The 16,712-nt window shown below is 54.5% G+C and overlaps 3 non-coding genes across 3 annotated transcripts; all 3 read right to left on the bottom strand.

Annotated features, from left to right (window-relative positions):
* Positions 1–2,714: 2,714 nt before the first annotated feature.
* TRNAS-AGA lies at positions 2,715–2,796 on the bottom strand. Its single transcript has one exon. It is a non-coding gene; the product is annotated as a tRNA-Ser (tRNA).
* Positions 2,797–14,610: 11,814 nt separating this feature from the next.
* Positions 14,611–14,682, bottom strand: TRNAD-GUC. Its single transcript has one exon. It is a non-coding gene; the product is annotated as a tRNA-Asp (tRNA).
* A 1,162-nt stretch (positions 14,683–15,844) lies between these two features.
* TRNAD-GUC lies at positions 15,845–15,916 on the bottom strand. Its single transcript has one exon. It is a non-coding gene; the product is annotated as a tRNA-Asp (tRNA).
* Positions 15,917–16,712: the final 796 nt, after the last annotated feature.

The following is a 16,712-nucleotide window of genomic DNA, read 5'->3' as shown; positions in this document are numbered from 1 at the left end:
CATGGTGATATGTTGCTTTGCTGCAAAGCACTGGAGTTCAATGTGTTTGGCTACCTTCTCTCAGGGTGAACTAGAGTGAGGTTTTTTCCCCCTCACGCTGGGTGACTGATGCCCACTGGAGATAGGTCTTTGGTCCGGCTTGTTCAGTGGACTGGCCACTGTAGGTTGGGGGTCCCAGAACTTAACAGTCTGGCTAGAGATTCCTGCGGGTTGACTGGTTGCTTCTCGCTGCTTCACCTGATGTACACAACTTTGGTCCCTGCAGCTGCCACACTCTTCCTCTTGCTCACATGGCATTTAGAGGAAGGAGGGCCAGGGCCAGGCTTCACAGTCAGGGCTAGGCAGGAGGGAGGCAGAGTCCCAGGCTGGAGCCCAACACACCTCTCCTCCTCTGGGCACCTGGGGTGTTGTTCCCCCCTGTTCAGGCACCCCTGGGGCCCTGCACTTCACACAGCTCTCCCTGATTTCAGCTGTTAGTGAGGGAGCCTCACTGCTAGCGCAGACTGGGCAGTTTGTTGCATGAGAGACACTGTCCCAAAGCAGGACTAATGCTTAGAGCTGGTTATCAGTGATTTCAGCTCTGTTGGTCTGCAGCAAGACTCTCCATTGAGTCTGAACCAGCTCTGTTATTACACAGGGAAGAACAAAAGGGTCAAATGGTGCCTGGAACCCTTAAGAAGAATCCACCCCACCGAGTACAACACTTGTTGCTACCGGCTCTCAGCTCCACTGAGAATGTTTTGGGGTCACTCCTTGGCTGTATCAACCTAGGAGTCTCAGAGAGTCCTAATTAACAGGTGCTCCAGTGGCACAATTGGCTAGCACACAGTACTTATAAGGCTGTGCTGAGAGGAGCTATGCTGAGGTTGTGAGTTCAAACCTCACCTGGAGCACTGGTTTTTCATTAACCAAGTGGTGTCACCCCCTCATTTGGCCCTGTGGAATGTAGAATTCCAGCCCTGGGGACACTGAGGAGGGGGCTAGTAAATAAATGCCCCCTTCACTTATTACCTCCTCTCCAGGTCAGAATCTACCATCCTTTCTCCCCCCCAGCCCCTGTGCCAGGATCCCTCAAGCAGAGCCTGGAGTCCTGCCCAGGGCGTCTGTACTATTGACACAGACTAAGTGACAGGGACAAAATACTCAAATCCCGCCTGGTGCGGGGAGCCAGGTTTGCTCTTCAAATTCTGTCGTTGGTACATTGCCAGGCCTGGGAATGTCCCCCAACAGCATTTAATGGGAAGCTGCCTGCAGAACAGTGACACTGCACAGAGCTCCTGTGGAGGAGGGGTGGGAATTAGTAACATTTTGAGGATGGTTTGGGAAATGAGCCTTTGCTGACAAGGTTTGTCTCTGTTCATATTTCACCTTCAGGTGTTATGTTGAGGGATCTTTAGTATATTTTTGGGAGGTTAATAACTATCTCCTCAACTTTATTTATTCAACTTAAAAATTGGTGTCACTTGATTTTTGCATCTCCCTGTGAAAATGCAACTGACACGTGTGGCTTTCTACAGGGGGTCATGATGTTAAAGTTGGGGAATTCAGTCTCTGTACTTCTGGGGGGGGGAGGGGGCGTTGCTTTTTTACAGCTGCCTCACGGCCAGGCACACTGGGCTGTTAGCTGCACCCACGGTCCTTGCCAGGGGCCCCTGCTGAACCCTGGGCGGCTGCACTGCCATGCTGGGGTGACTCTGCAGGGGGAGAAGCTGCTGTGGAGCAATGTAGAGCAGGTGCAGGAAGGAGACGAGGTCACTATTCACATTCTGAAGTGCACAATTTTCCAAATTTGGGAATAGATTCATAGACTTAAGGTCAGAAGGGACCATTATGATCATCTAGTCTGACCTCCTGCACAATGAACAGTGCAGGCCACAGAATCTTACCCACCCACTCTTGTAACAGACCCCTAACCTATGTCTGAGTTATTGAAGTCCTCAAATCGTGGCTTAAAGACCTCAACGTGCAGGGAATCCTCCAGCAAGTGACCTGTGCCCCATGCTGCAGAGGAACGCAAATGTCCGAGAACAATTCTAGGGGAAGGTGAATGCAGAGCAATGACACTGGAGATGCCCAGACCTCCAATGGGGGCAGCGTGGACATTAATAATGGGAAGATCATTTGTGAAATTAGTCGTCACTGACAAGATTTGTCTCTGTTCCTATTTCACGCTGTGGTGTTAGTTAGATGAATCAGGACAGATTTTTACTTAATTTTATTTACCCAAGCCAAAAACTTTAGACTCGCTTATTTTTTCTCTCTCCTAGCAAGAATGAATTGAATTTTGTGACTTTCTGGAAAGTGCAGCGAGATTAAATGTGGGGAATTCAGTCTCTGTGTTTGTGAGCTGATGTTTTCCTCTCACAGGTCAGTGCCTGCTTTGAAATACCACGAGGGATCTAAGGGCTGGTGTACGCTCAGCACTGAACTGGCAGAGCGACGTCTCTCAGGGTGTGACACCCCTGCAAACCCATATAGTTAAGGTGACCTAAGCCCTGGTTAGATAGTGCTAAAGAAAAGGAAGAATTGTTCTGTCCATGTAGCTATTACAGGGATGGGGAAAACCGTCCAGTCACTGTTTACTCCAAAGTGCTATAGCAGTGCCACAGCAGGATTTTAAGTTTAGACAGAGTGAAACTAGATCTGGCTCCAGTTCGCACTGTGGATGCTCAGGTACTAAGGCTACAATAATAACAACAACAGCACAGTGCTTGCGTAGTTGGCAGGATTCGAACCTGCGCAGGGAGACCCCAATGGATTTCTAGTCCATCGCCTTAACCACTCGGCCACAACTACTTAACATGCACTTATTTTGCTACATAATGATTCTGTTCTCACTGAATTGTCACTTCAAATTGTTTGCTCAGACCAGCTTCTCCAGCACACTCATGACTACACATCAGTGTAAGTGTGTCCTTGGCTGAACAGCGAGAATTCCTGCCCATTTCCCTTCCGGTTGGAGCATGATTAGAGTGTGTTTGTGTGAACGACATTGCTGTAGATTGTTGTTCATTCCCCACTCTGACAATTCAGACAGTCCCTTTCCTAGTCAAATCTCCAGCACATCGTTCCAATAGCAGGGGGCAGGATTTCTCTGGGGCACTGAGGGCTGGTGCGTGAACTCAGCCTTGCATTCCACCCTTGATGTTTCCTGGACTAACAACAGCAGCAGAAAGAAAGAGCCGAGCCAATATCTCCCTGGCAGGGATGCAGGTGCCACGACCCCTCTGTCTGACCATCGCCATTTGCAGGAGAGAAGGATTCACTGGAATCGAATGCCCTGGCTCAGACCAGAGACACAGGGAGGTTTTGCTGTTCATGGCTCTGTGCAAAGGAAATTGTGTCTGTGTGAAATTGAGGCGGGAAATGAAACGTCCACATGGTGGCCCAATGCTCTAGGCAATGTGGGTGAAGGACTCAGGCTGAGAAATGATTTAACAGAGGTTTGTATTTATTGCCCTGATTAAAATCTATGGCTAAAAGGCAGCCACTGTTGTTAGTACTTGTACCTGTGTAGGGACACCCCAGTGGGTGTCAAGTCCATCGTCTTCACCAGGGGCAGTCGATTATTTTATCAAGGTACAAATTTCTTGGTCAAGGCCTGGACGCCAGAGAAAACAATACACTGCTGATAAGAAGAAGTACATCAAAAGATTTTGCAGCCACCATGGGCATAACTATGATGTGTCGTGTTTCACTCTTTATACCTGGCGCCACCTCCTTTCCCTTTAGCCTTGTAGTTGACCAAGGGCAAAGCTGAACATCTCCTCAGATACCAGGGAGTGTTTCTGTCCATTCCTGCGAGCTACACTGGGGTTTGATGTTGCTGCTTTCAGTCCTCTGGCTCTGGCGGGATAAGGAACAATTCAGGCTGTCACTGAACTGAAGGAGGAAGATCAGTTTTTGACAGGGAGAGGGACGCCTCCTCTTAAAGGTTTTTGTCTGGCTGGCAGTCCTGGTTCCCAGGTCTCGCCCGTGGGGCTCCAGCAGTTTTGGGACCAGGTCACTCCCTTGGCGCCACCTGCTGCCCCCAGGCGCTCCCCCCCAGGGGCCCCGGCAGTGCTGCGGAGCTGAGCAGCGTCTGTCTGCCAGTGGCTGCCGGCCCCTCCCCATGGCAGGGCAGGGTGGGGCTGTTCCTCCACGCGCTGCCCCCGCCCCGACCCCCTGCAGCCAATGGGACACTGTGGGGGTGATGCCTGGGGGCAGCAGCATGCGGAGGACCCCCAGCCCACCCTGCCTTGGAGACCCAGGTAAGCGCCACACTCCTGACTCCCTCCCATAGCCTGGACCCCCACCCCCTCCTCATATACTCACTCCCAGCCCCCAACTCCCTCCCAGACCCTGCACCCCTCCTGCACCCCAATCCCCAGCCCCAACCCAGGGCCTGAACCCTAGACCTCCTTCCCCCACCCAAACTCCCTCCCAGAGCCTTAGGCAGATGAGGGGTGGAGTTTTGGGGGGCGGGTTCTGGGCAGCATGAGTGACATTATTGGCCCACTGGGAGGACTGGAGGACTGGCCCTGGCCCTAAGGTAAATTGTGGTTGAGACCCTGCTTTAAGGGATTGGAGCAACGCTGGAGAGACTGACGGGCAGGGAGCTGGGGAGCTGTGTGTGCCCCAAGGAGAGTTGTTGTTGTGCTCTGGTGACACAGAGCGGGGGTGGGGAGTTTGTAAACTGTGGTGTTTGTACAGAGATAAAGTTCACTAACCCCCAGGTTAAAAACTGTTTCTGCTCTCGGCTGTACATGACACTCTCTGTTGAGCATATAAATCAGTGGGTGAATGTTTCCCTGCAGGGTAATGGGATCTAATCCAAGTAATTCCCTTTAAAAACTTTTTTGAATGAAAATCGATTTCCAGACCCATCTCCAGTATGTTCAGGAGTTCGCTGAAGGGGGGTGGGGGGCTTGAAATGAATTTAAACACTCAGCATTTTCCTGTGCAAATGAATAAAGACCTAGCAGAGCTGACCAGCAGCTGAAATCAGTTCCAGTCCTCGGCGTCTCTAAGAGGGACACTCGGTAGCTGAGGCAGGTGGGTCACCTCTGTGGTGATGACAGGTGAAAAAATGCTGGATTCAATGAAAGCTGAGACCATAGGAGGGGAAGGTGAACGGCAGCACCACACAGGGTCATAACACTCAGACACGGGGCTTCCCTGTCACTGCCCCTGTGTTTTCCATCATTTCTATCCTAAGGAACACACCCTCCCCCTCCCCCACGCACTGTCACACACAACCTTCTCCCCTTGAGCCCCATCCAACCCCCCCCCTCTCCCCCACACACGCCATGGGACACAGCCTCTCGGTGACTCACCCAGATGGGGGCTTGTCTCTGCATCTCCCCAGCAGGGGAGCAGAGAGCCGAAATTGGCCACAGGAGACCAATGGAGCTAGGCAGGGATAGAAAAGACTTCCCCTCCCCTCCCTTCCCTTCCCTTCCCAAGAGTCCCGTTAATCTCACCCATGGGACATTCCAGCACCGGGTGGGCTCAAAGCACCAACCTTCCCCTCAGCAACGGAAGGGGGAACCAGCTCTATCACATGGAAGGAGGTTCCCCACCTCTGCTGCTGCCATCCTGCAGCCTTTAATGTGGATTTGTTTTAGCTAATGCAACCCCCTCACCCACCTCTCTAATCCATCCATGAAACAAAGAGACAATTCCTGAGCTGGGCTCCAGTGGTGCAATGGGTTAGCGCAGTGCTGAGCTGGAGCCGGTTCTCACCAGTTCGCAGGAACCGGTTGTTAAATTTAGAAGCCATTTTAGAACCGGTTGTCCCAGGACAAATGGTTCTAAAAGGGCCGCCCCGCCCCCGGCCCCAGCTCACCTCTGCTTCCTGGGCTCCTCCCCTGAAGGCTCTGCCCCTCCCTTCTCCTCCTCCTCCCCTGCTTCCTGCAAATCAGATGTTCACGCGGGAAGCCTGGGACTCGGGAGGGCTCAGAAACAAGAAGCAGCTTGGCAAGGTTAGCTTGGGCGGGGAAGCAAGGACAGCTCCAGGGAGGCATGGCAGGGCCCCGCCCAGTACTGCTCTGGCTGAGCAGCCCCGGGCCCGGCTGAGCGGCTCCGGCCCTGGCCCGGGCCTGGCCAAGCACCCCGGCTCCAGCCGAGCGGCACCGGCCCCAGCCAAGCAGATTTGGCCCCGGCCGAGCGGCACCGGCCCTGGCCAAGAGCCACTCAGATAGGGCCGGGGCACTCGGCTGGAGCAGGACTGGTCTGGGCCCTGCCATGCCTCCCTGGAGCCATCCTCACTCCCCCGCCCCAGCTTACCTTTCCAAGCCTGGCTCCAGCCAAACTTCTCCCCCTCCCGGGCTTGGGCCCTGCCAAGCAGCTCCGGCTCATCCCTGGCCTGGTCCAGTGCCCCCAGCCCGGCCTCGAGCATGGTAAAGGGGCAGGGAGCAGGGAGGGGCTGTTGGAAGAGGGCAGGGAAGTTCGGGGGGGTGGATAGGGGTCAGGGTGGTCAGAGGGCAGGGAACAGGGGAATTGAATGAGGGCAAGGGTCCCAGGGGCCATTAGGAATGAGAGGAGGGATTGGATTGGATGGGGTGGCAGGGGGCAGTCAGGGGACAGAGAAAGAGGGTGGATGGGGTAGGGATCCCGGTGGGGGCATCAAAGAATATGGGAGGTTGGATGGGGCAGGAGTCCCAGGGGGGCACGACCCCCTTGTGGAGTGAGGAAGAGGGAACTGGTTGTTAATTTTTTGGCAGCTCATCAGTGGTTAGCACACAGTACTTCTAGTAGCAGTGCTGAGTGGAGTGATGCTGAGGTTGTGAGTTCAAACCTCACCGGGACCACTAGTTTCCTTCAAGCAAATGGTTTCTGCCAATCATTTTGCCCTGCAGAAAATACAGTTGCAGCTCAGAAGACACCGCGGTCCCCTTGCTTTACAGAGAGCAGGGCAGATTCCACAGATCTACCAGGCTCTGCTCTCCACCAGCCGCCTGTGTCAGGAGGGGTTGAGCAGAGCCCAGAGCACTGCCCCCGACTCCCTCTCAGTCTTTGCTCCCCAAACCACCTGTGTGCTCACCCTCTTCGCTGTGAGACTCAAACCCTGCCTGGCTTTCTGTATGTTGTGGGGCTTTTGTTGTCTGTCGTGTTCATGTGCATGTGGGTCCTGTGTGATTTTTGTGGATGCCATGCATAGTTTTGTGTGTGTGTGTGTGTGTGTGTGTGTGTGTGTGTATGACTTTTGCATGCAGATTGTTTTTTGCTAAGTATTCTTTTGGTATGTGGTTTTTGTGCTTTCCTGTTGTGGGCTTTTGCTGTACTTTTTGGTGTGGATTTGTTCTATGTTTTGTGTGGCTTTCCCTTATGTGTCTATGGCTCTGTGTGCTGTGTGGGTTTGGTTTTTGTTTATGTCTGTGTGGGCCTGTGCAGTCTGTGATGGTCTCTTTCTCTCTGTTTGTATCTTCATGTGTAAATTCACTGGAACTTTTCAAACTCTCCACAGCTTTGCCAATTTTCACCAGGAATTTTACTCATTAACAAATTCTCACTTGTTCCCTACCAGTTGGTGACCATCGCCCCAGGGGCCTGTCAGTCTCAGGGTCCTGATTTCCCATTGACCCTTCCCCCTTCTATTGGGACTGGGAACTAGCCAACCAAAAAAAACCCACTCAGTTTTAGTAAAGGGCCAACAGTCCCCTTACACAACCTGGGCCTGTGAGGGAGGGAGAGCTCAGTGGTTTGAGTATTCGCCTGCTAAACCCAGGTGTGTGAGCTCAGTCCTTGAGATGGGCTATTTAGGGATCTGGGATAAAAATCTGTCTGTGGATTGGCCCTGCTTTGAGCAGGGGGTTGGACTAGATACCTCCTGAGGTCCCTTCCAACCCTGGTATTCTATGATGGGGTCACCAATGTTCAGAGAAACTAGCACAAGCTGGGCCCATGGTGTAAGGGTTGGCATGCTGGAATCTGAGTTCAAATCTCAGTGGGACCTTATGGTAAATCCCTGGAGATCCAAGCGCTTTCCTATCTCCAGCTGTATAAAAATGAGTTGTTTACCTTTTGCTGAGTGACTCATACCCACTGGAGCCAGGTCTTTGGTTGGAATGGGGTCTAGAAGTGGCTATGGTTTGACTGGGTGTTTGGGATTTCTGATGCTGACAAGTTTGGCTCTTGTGCTTTCTACCACACTTTTCCTCTTGCCCACATGGCGCTTGAAGAAAGGAGTGTCAGGGCCAGGTTTCATAGTCAGGGAAAGGCAGGAGGGAGGAAGAGTCCCAGGCTGGAGCCCAGCACCTCTCCTCCTCTGGGCACCTAGAGCAGAGGCGGCTGGTGCTGACAGCTCCAAGGGAAGGCTTAAAAGCCACAGAGCAACCAAGGGCAGGGCAAGAGGAGGGGAGAACCATGCCTATGCGTGGCCAGCAGCAGCCACAGAGACACCCAGCCAGGCTGCTCCCTGGCATGCCGAACCCCCACTGAAAACCACCCACAGCCAGCTGCTGATGCTTTGTGGCCAACATCAGAAGATGGTAGGAAAGCAGGGCCAGCCCCCCTGGTGGGGCCTCTTACCGTTCCCACTCATGGTGCTGACTTTGGCAGTGGGGCAGGAGATTTTACCCCAAGAGGCTTTTCCCCAGCTGGCGACAAGCAGAGAAACACCCAGGCTCCCAAGGTGCTATTTAGCAAGTACCCTCCAGCACAGGGACAGGCTCACACTTGGAAGAGGGAAACTGCTCCACACTCTAGCCCGGGCAGCCGCCCATTTTCTTTGGCAAGTCAGGAAGGGCAAAGGCAAGACTGGAAGCACCTGGGGCTCATGCCCCAGCCTTTGTGACACCCAACCCCCAATTCCTTCCCGGGGCTCTAGCTGAAGCCAGAGCATTGGCCTGAGCGGCCAAGAAGAGGTTCCAGCCCTGAAGGGAGCAGGACTTTCAGCACAAAGGTAAAATTGCACAACCACGAAGGGACTCGAACCCTCAATCGCCTGATCCAAAGTCAGACACCTTATCCATTAGGCCATGTGGTCACAGGAACAAAACCTTTCCAAGTACTTCTTTGTAAAAGGCAGACACTGTGTTTCTCAGGTCCTCTACTGAATGGGGCCGAGACTCTCTGGGCACAAGAAGTCGAGTTCCCAGCGAGATGTGAGACAATTCTCTGGAGCCAGGTACAGGACTTTGGCAGGGAGGCTCAGGCATGAGGGATTGGGGTGCAGCAGACAGACCAGCTATCTAGGTGCTTAGATTTGGTCTCACTGAGGAGGAGGAACCCTGCTGATAGGCAGTGGCTGTGGAGAAAAAGTGGGATGTCCAGGCTGCTCAGGTCTCCTTCTTCCAGCTCCTTATCTGGCTGAGCTGCTTCACCGGCCTGGACAAGTCCTCTGCATACACAGCAAATAGCCCAAGAGCCATTGCTGCCCAAACCTGTGCTGGGGGGTGAGCTTCTGTCTTCCCTGTCCCATCTGCGCTAGAGCAGACCACTAGATTGAGAGAGACAGTTAACAACGATTAAGGCTAAGATTATATAAAGGGGGGTCACAGAATCTGTGACTGTCAGAGATCTCAGTGACATTTTCCACCTCAACCCTGGGGCAGCAAGACTGGAGCTGTTGGCCGGTGGGGGCCTCACAGCTATCAGCCACCAGTGGCGGAAGGGGCTCCCACAGGCCCATGCCACCATGGATGGACCCCACAGCTCCCAGCTACTGTGAGCAGTGGGATGCCCCCAGAGCTCCCAGCTGTTGTGGGTGGATCCCAGAGCTCCCAGCCACCACATGTGACAGGGGGACCCTGGAGCTCCCAGTGGGATGAACAGGTTATAAGTCCGGTCAGCGGTGCTGCGGGGCTCAGGCAGGCTGGTCCCTACGTGTCCTAGGGCACCGCACTGCGCCCTGGAAGTGGCCAGTAGGTCCCCCCTGCTGCACCGCTGACCAGGAGCCACCCGAGGTAAGTCTGCACCCCAACCCCCTGCCCCAGCCCTGAACCCCCCCAACCCAGAGCCCCCTCTTGCACCCCCGAGCCCTCACCCCTCTGCACTTCAACCTCCTGCCCCAGCCCAGAGCTTCCTCCCACACCTGGAACCCATCATCCCTGCCCCCACCCCAGAGCCATCACCCCGTCCTGGACCCCAACCCCCTGCCTCAACCCACAGCCCCCTCCTGCACTCTGAATCCCTCGGCCCCACCCTGCAGCCTGGAGCCCCCTCCTCCACCCCAAACCCCTCATCTCCCCACAGCTCCCACAGGCAGACCCTGGAGCTCCCAGCAGCCATGGGTGGCCGGGGAGCCCCCACAGCCCCACACCACTGCGTATGGACCCTGCAGCTCCTACGAGCGGACCCCAGAGCTCCCAGCCGCTGCGGATGGACCCAGGATTTCCCAACAGGCCTTGATGGCATGAGGACCCTGCAGCCCCACGTCATTGCTAATAGACCCTGCAGCTCCGAAGCCCCTGGAGCTCCCGGCCGCCACAGGCAAGAGAGGGAGCCCCCAGCGCTCAGACACTGCAGGCAGAGCCGGGAGCTCCCAGTCACCGGGGGGGTGAGGAGAAGCCGCAGCCCCCGGCCATTGCAGATGGCCCTGTAGCTCCCAGCTGCCACAGGTGGATGCCAGAGCCCCCAGCTGCCATCGGGACCCCCCGGCCCCCACGGGCAGGAACCGTCACCCTTCGACCGGCAGAAAACAGAGGTGCGCAGAAACCCATCGCGCCCTGTGACCCCGGTGCTGCGGCTTCGCCAGGCAGGAGGCGGCGCCCAGTAGTTTCCCCAGGAATTGAAATTAGGGGGGGTGTTTGAATTTACGGGGGGGGGTGTCAGGGCCAATGAGATATATAAAAGAGATGTGAATAAAGTAAATGTTTTGTTAGGATAATGCAAATTTAATATAAGGATAATGCAAGTTACACATAACAGGTCTAGATTTCTAAAAATATATATAATTAAAAAAAATGTATTTAATTTAAATTGACTTTTGAAAAGTAAGCCATCATGGGATAAGAGGGAAGTCCTCTCATGGATCAGTAACTGGTTAAAATCTTGGAAACAAAGGGTAGGAATAAATTATCAGTTTTCAGAATGGAGAGAGAGAAATAGTGGTATCCCAGAGGGGTCAGTACTGGGACCATTACTGTTCAACATACTCATAAATGATCTGGAAAAATGGGTAAACAGTGAGGTGACAAAATTTGCAGATGATACAAAACTGTTCAAGAGAGTTAAGTCCCAGGCAGACTGCGAAGAGTTACAAAGGGATCACACAAAACTGGGTGATTGGGCAACAAAATGGCAGATTAAATTCAATGTTGATAAATGGCTTCATCGGATGCATAGAATGGAACATATAGTGAGGATATATGTATATGCACACACACATACACACAGAGAACATGAAAAGGTGGGAGTTGCCCAACCAACTCTAAGAGGCTAATTAATTAAGATGAGCTATTCTCAGCAGGAGAAAAAAAACTTTTGTAGTGATAATCAAGATGACCCATTTAAGATAGTTTGACAAGAAGGTGTGAGGATACTTAACATGGGGAAATAGATTCAATGTGTGTAATGGCTCAGCCATTTCCAGTCTCTATTTAAGCCTAAATTGATTGTATCTAGTTTGCATATCAAGTTCAGCAGTTTCTCGTTGGAGTCTGTTTTTGAAGCTTTCTGTTGCAAAATTGCCACCTTTAAATCTGTTACTGAACGGTCAGAGGTTGAAGTGTTCTCCTACTGGTGTTTGAATGTTATATTTCCTGACGTCTGATTTGCATCCCATTTATTCTTTTGCACAGAGACTGTCTGGTTTGGCCAATGTACATGGAAGAGGGGCATTGCTGGCACATAATGGCATATATCACATTGGTAGATGTGGAGGTGAACGAGCCCCTGATGGCATGGCTGATGTGATTAGGTCGTATTATGGTGTCACTTGAATAGATATGTGGACAGAGTTGGCATCGGGCTTTGTTGCAAGGATAGATTCCTGGGTTAGTGTTGTTGTTCTGTGGTTGCTGGTGAGGATTTGCTTCAGGTTTGGGGGTTGTCTGTAAGCAAGGACTGGCCTGTCTCCCATGATCTGGGAGAGTGAGGGATCATCTTTCAGGATAGGTTGTAGATCTTTGATGATTCGCTAGAGAGGTTTTAATTGGGGGATGAATGTAAAGGCCAGTGGTGTTCTGTTATTTTCTATGTTGGGCCTGTCTTGTAGTAGGTGACTTCTGGGTACTCTTCTGGCTCTGTCAACCTGTTTTTTCACATCAGCAGGTGAGTATTGTAGTTTTAAGAATGCTTGATAGATATCTTGTAGGTGTTTATCTCTGTCTGAGGGATTGGAGCAAATACGGTTGTATCTTAGAGCTTGGCCATAGACAATGGATCATGTGGTGTGTCCTGGATGGAAGCTGGAGGCATGTAGGTAAGTATAGCGGTCAGTGGGTTTCCGGTATAGGGTTGTGTTTATGTGACCATCGCTTATCAGCACAGTACTGTCAAGGAAATGGACCACTTGAGTGAATTGATCTAGGCTGAGGTTGATGGTGGGATGGAAATTGTTAAAATCACAGTGGAATTCCTCAAGGGCTTCTTTTCCATGAGTCCAGATGATGAAGATGTCTTCAGTGTAGTGCAAGTACAGTAGGGGCATTAGGAGACGAGACCTAAGGAAGCGTTATTTTAAGTCAGCCATAAAAATGTTGGCATACTGTGGGGCCATGTGGGTACCCATAGCAGTGCCGCTGACTTGAAGATATATATTGTCCTCAATGTGAAATAGTTGTGGGTGAGGACAAAGTCGCGAAGTTCAGCCACCAGGTTTGGCATGTAACTAGTTCACAAAACTAGGGGGGCAGTCTTGGAAAATCACTGCTCATGCCCCTGGGCAGCCTATTTCCCTTTACCGCTCTGAAACGTGCCCCCACATGCAGGCCCCGAAGCTGGGCCCGGGGGCGGAAGGACAGGACGAGCGTGTCCTTGCGAGGTAATTGTCTCTCTGGAGGTGAAAGTCATCAGTGAGGGGTGCGAAGGGAAGTGGCAGTAGAAGAAGAATGCAAGGCATGTGGTGGGCAGGCCAGGGATTTCTTTGTCCCCCTTTCAAAAGGGGTCACACTCCCCATCAGGGAATTGAACCCCAGTCTCCTGCATGACAGGCGGGGATACTCACCACTATACTAACAAGGAAAGGAGCACATTGAGTGGTCCTAACTCCCACAGACTAGCTATGGTCAGCGTACACCTACACCGTCGCATGGGCCCCAGCAGGCAACAGCACCCCTGGCCCTCTTCTGCTTCCCAAAGGCTTTGGCCACAGCAACAGCCATGGGAAAAGCCCTGGCCCTCCTCACCTGCCCTTGCCCAGCAGGACGCCTTTCCGGGCCTACACAGCTCCTCACACAACACCCGCCTGGGACTTTGCCCTCCCCTACCAGCTCAGCAGCAACTTTTTTCCTCTCAAAACCTCCTCTTGCCACCCTCCCCCTTCCACACTCCCGCGTGACAGGCGGGGATACTCACCACTATACTAACGAGGAAAGGGGCACGGTGAGTGGCCCCAACTCCCACAGACCAGCTATGGTCAGCGTACACCTACACCGTCGCATGGGCCCCAGCAGGCAACAGCACCCCTGGTCCTCTTCTGCTTCCCAAAGGCTTTGGCCGCAGCAACAGCCCTGGCCCTCCTCACCTGCCCTTGCCCAGCAGGACGCCTTTCCGGGCCTACACAGCTCCTCACACAACACCCGCCTGGGACCTTGCCCTCCCCTACCACCTCAGCAGCACCTTTTTTCCTCTCAAAACCTCCTCTTGCCACCCTCCCCCTTCCACACTTCACACTCACCTCATCACAAACTCACCCACGGCCCCTTTGGCTTCTCAAGCGCCTCTGGAGGACGCAGCTTCCCTGGCACGCAGATCCTTCCCTTCAACGCGCACTGGACGGACATTCGAAACACAGCCCTTTCCAGGAGGGAATGCGCTGCTTTTGGACCCTGGCGCCCAGCAAGAAGTCCTGGGACTCTTTTTCTGACCGATGGACCCCACTGACTTGCCTTTACCAAGCAGAAACTGAGGACCGGCTGATGGCTCTCTTTGCAAACGGACGCCATGAGACTGAGCCACGAGGCGTGCTGCAGGATAGCCCCTCCCCACCAAAAAGCAATGCCATGACCCGGATTCGAATCGAGGTTGCTGCGGCCACAGCGCAGAGTACTAACCACTATACGATCACGGGCAGGCGCTGGGGGTGCAGGCAGCAGCCCAGCGGAAAATGCTCAGCTCTGCGCTCTCGGGGCGGCCACCTACCTCGCCGGCGGCCACAGGTCTTTCTCAAGTTTCCCCATTACAGTCACAGGTCAAATGCTGAGCAAAGGAAAAAAGAGAGGAAGCCAATCCCATGCCTGTCCCTTTTTCTGTCTTCCTCCACCCCTGGACCAAGTCCTCCCGTTTGTCTGGGCCATTGTCCTCATGGCCCTGGCCAGCCTATTTCCTTTGCTGCTCTGAAACGTGCCCCACGTGCAGGCCCCGGGAGGCTTTGGCTAGGCGAGCGTGTCCTTGCGAGGTAACTGTCTCTCTGGAGGTGAAAGTCATCAGTGCGGGGTGCGAAGGGAAGTGGCCGTCGAAGGAGAATGCAAGGCATGTGGCGGGCAGGCCAGGGATTTCTTTGTCCCCCCTTCAAAAGGGGTCACCCTCCCCGTCGGGGAATCGAACCCTGGTCTCCCGCGTGACAGGCGAGGATACTCACCACTATACTAACGAGGAAAGGGGCACGGTGAGTGGCCCCAGCTCCCACAGACCAGCTATGGTCAGCGTACACCTACACCGGCGCATGGGCCCCAGCAGGCAACAACACCCCTGGCCCTCTTCTGCTTCCCAAAGGCTTTGGCCGCAGCAACAGCCCTGGCCCTCCTCACCTGCCCTTGCCCAGCAGGACGCCTTTTCGGGCCTACACAGCTCCTCACACAACACCCGCCTGGGACCTTGCCCTCCCCTACCACCTCAGCAGCACCTTTTTTCCTCTCAAAACCTCCTCTTGCCACCCTCCCCCTTCCACACTTCAGACTCACCTCATCACAAACTCACCCACGGCCCCTTTGCCTTCTCAAGCGCCTCTGGAGGGACGCAGCTTCCCTGGCACGCAGATCCTTCCCTTCAACGCGCACTGGACGGACATTCGAAACACAGCCCTTTCCAGGAGGGAATGCGCTGCTTTTGGACCCTGGCGGCCAGCAAGAAGTCCTGGGACTCTTTTTCTGACCGATGCACCCCACTGACTTGCCTTTACCAAGCAGAAACTGAGGACCGGCTGATGGCTCTCTTTGCAAACGGACGCCATGAGACTGAGCCATGAGGCGTGCTGCAGGATAGCCCCTCCCCACCAAAAAGCAATGCCGTGACCCGGATTCGAACCGAGGTTGCTGCGGCCATGGCACAGAGTACTAACCCCTATACGATCACGGCCAGGCGCTGGAAGTGCAGTCTAGCAGCCCAGCGGAAAATGCTCAGCTCTGCGCTCTCGGGGCGGCCACCTACCTCGCCGGCGGCCACAGGTCTTTCTCAAGTCTCCCCATTACAGTCACAGGTCAAATGCTGAGCAAAGGAAAAAAGAGAGGAAGCCAATCCCATGCCTGTCCCTTTTTCTGTCTTCCTCCACCCCTGGACCAAGTCCCTCCCCGTTTGTCTGGGCCATTGTCCTCATGGCCCTGGCCAGCCTATTTCCCTTTGCCGCTCTGAAACGTGCCCCCACGTGCAGGCCCCGGGGGAGGCTTTGGCTAGGGCGAGCGTGTCCTTGCGAGGTAACTGTCTCTCTGGAGGTGAAAGTCATCAGTGCGGGGTGCGAAGGGAAGTGGCCGTCGAAGGAGAATGCAAGGCATGTGGCGGGCAGGCCAGGGATTTCTTTGTCCCCCCTTCAAAAGGGGTCACCCTCCCCGTCGGGGAATCGAACCCCAGTCTCCCGCATGACAGGCGGGGATACTCACCACTATACTAACGAGGAAAGGGGCACGGTGAGTGGCCCCAGCTCCCACAGACCAGCTATGGTCAGCGTACACCTACACCGTCGCATGGGCCCCAGCAGGCAACAGCACCCCTGGCCCTCTTCTGCTTCCCAAAGGCTTTGGCCGCAGCAACAGCCCTGGGAAAAGCCCTGGCCCTCCTCACCTGCCCTTGCCCAGCAGGACGCCTTTCCGGGCCTACACAGCTCCTCACACAACACCCGCCTGGGACCTTGCCTGCTTAGATAAAGATTGTAACTCTATGAAATTAAGTTTTAGTCACTAGAAAGCTTGTTTTGTTTGTTTTACTTGTAATGATATCTGTGCCTTCTGTTCTTACTGATTATCATGTAATCCTGCCTGCCCGGCCCGGGTCCAGCGGGGCAGGGGCGCGGCTCCTGGCTGCCCGGCCCTGGGTCCAGCGGGCCGGGGGGGCGGCTCCTGCCTGCTCGGCCCCGGTACAGCCGCGGGCGCGGCTCCTGCCTGCCCAGCCCCGGTCCAGCCGGGGTGGGTGCGGCTCCTGCCTGTCCGGCCCCGGTCCGGGTCCAGCCGGAGGTGGGAGGGGGCGGCTCCTGCCTGCCCGGGCCGGGTCCAGCTCGGGGGCGGCTCCTGCCTGCCCGGCCCCGGTCCGGGTCCAGCCGGGCGGCGCGGCTCCTGCCTGCCCGGCCCCGGGCTGGGCCGGGTCCAGGTAGGACGGTAAGGATACAGGGAGGGTGTGTTGGATAGAGGGCAGGGGAGTTGGGGGGGGGATGGATTAGTGTCGGAGCGGTCAGCGGGCAGGGAACAGGGGGATTGAAC

The sequence above is a fragment of the Mauremys reevesii genome, linkage group 12, assembly GCF_016161935.1.
Source record: "Mauremys reevesii isolate NIE-2019 linkage group 12, ASM1616193v1, whole genome shotgun sequence".
Taxonomy (NCBI): domain Eukaryota; kingdom Metazoa; phylum Chordata; order Testudines; family Geoemydidae; genus Mauremys; species Mauremys reevesii.
Note: the sequence above shows the minus strand (reverse complement) of the source record. Positions and strands in the feature narration are given on the sequence as shown.